The sequence below is a fragment of the Ipomoea triloba genome, chromosome 16 (assembly GCF_003576645.1).
Source record: "Ipomoea triloba cultivar NCNSP0323 chromosome 16, ASM357664v1".
Taxonomy (NCBI): domain Eukaryota; kingdom Viridiplantae; phylum Streptophyta; class Magnoliopsida; order Solanales; family Convolvulaceae; genus Ipomoea; species Ipomoea triloba.
The window spans coordinates 15,596,786-15,598,032 of record NC_044931.1 but is presented as its reverse complement, the minus strand read 5'-3'; the positions used below and the strand labels follow the sequence as shown (position 1 = coordinate 15,598,032).

General features: G+C 29.8%; 2 non-coding genes across 2 annotated transcripts; one reads left to right on the top strand and one right to left on the bottom strand.

Moving 5' to 3' along the window:
* Nucleotides 1–425: 425 nt before the first annotated feature.
* On the top strand, nt 426–497 carry TRNAD-GUC. The gene has a single exon. It is a non-coding gene; the product is annotated as a tRNA-Asp (tRNA).
* Nucleotides 498–549: 52 nt separating this feature from the next.
* On the bottom strand, nt 550–643 carry TRNAY-GUA. The gene is made up of 2 exons: nt 607–643; nt 550–585 (listed from the first exon to the last, which is right to left on the bottom strand). It is a non-coding gene; the product is annotated as a tRNA-Tyr (tRNA).
* Nucleotides 644–1,247: the final 604 nt, after the last annotated feature.

The window sequence follows — 1,247 nt, the reverse complement described above, 5'->3', positions numbered from 1 at the left end:
TACAAATTTCATAGCAAAAGATTTGTTGCTAGCCATTGCTTTCGATGTAAATCAAGTCTTACTATAGGAATTGTAACCATAATTTGAGAACAACAAATGGAATTAGAAGGATTATTTGCAATATATTCTTCAATAACTAGTTAAGATTTTGAAGTAATATTTTTATAGAATTTACTGTAAAGCTTGGCCATGAGAAGTGTTACGTTACGTTGGAATATAATACTAACACCAACTTTGTCATTAGTCATGAAAGCGTTGAAGCTATTTCTTTTATTAGAATTCAGGTTCTTTTGGTTATAAATATAAGCCATGTATTTGATGCTATTTTGCTTGATATCTCCCGCATCATCCTCTAATACATCCAAATTGGATGGATGGATCTTTTCATCGTTTATATAAATTATTTAAATAACCTAAACGTCAAAGTCGTTGTAGTATAGTGGTGAGTATTCCCGCCTGTCATGCGGGTGACCCGGGTTCGATCCCCGGCAACGGCGTTTTCAACGATTTTTTGGATTTCCTGCTTTTAAGGATAATAACAAACAAAAATCCGACCTGCCGGATTCGAACCAGCGACCTAAGGATTCCAGTCTAGGCAGACACCAACTACAGTCCTCCGCTCTACCAACTGAGCTAAGGTCGGATACATTGCTGAGCCCCCAATAAGCTTTATTTATTGAAATAGGATTAAGTCAAGTAATTTTATTATGGTTATTGACTGGGAGCTAACATGACTGCAATTTGATTCTGATTCATAAAAATTATATCATGGACCAGTTTCATCAACATAATACCAATACTATAAATTGTCCATAAAATTATAGTAATATTTTAGGTTCATAAAAATAGTACAAATTTATCAATTATCACTCAAATATATTAATTTTTATTCTTTTTGTATAAATAAGATCAATATATATATATGGTTACAAATATCTAGTTAAGATCTTTAAAGCCACATCTATATTCATATATTTTTTTGATATAATATTTCTACAATTCTATGATAAACTTACACGAATTTATGAACATGCAATAGTACGTAATTTTATGAACTCATAATAGTAATTCAATGTAGTCATGATTTTGTGATGATGACTTTGTGAAGGTGACTTTTCTTATCCAAATGAATATATCCAGAAATATTTTAAATATTAGCTCAAAAAATATTAATATTATCTAAACTAAATTTTATGTGAACTTTTTTTATTTCTAGTTATGTTATATACGGATATAAATTTGGTTTG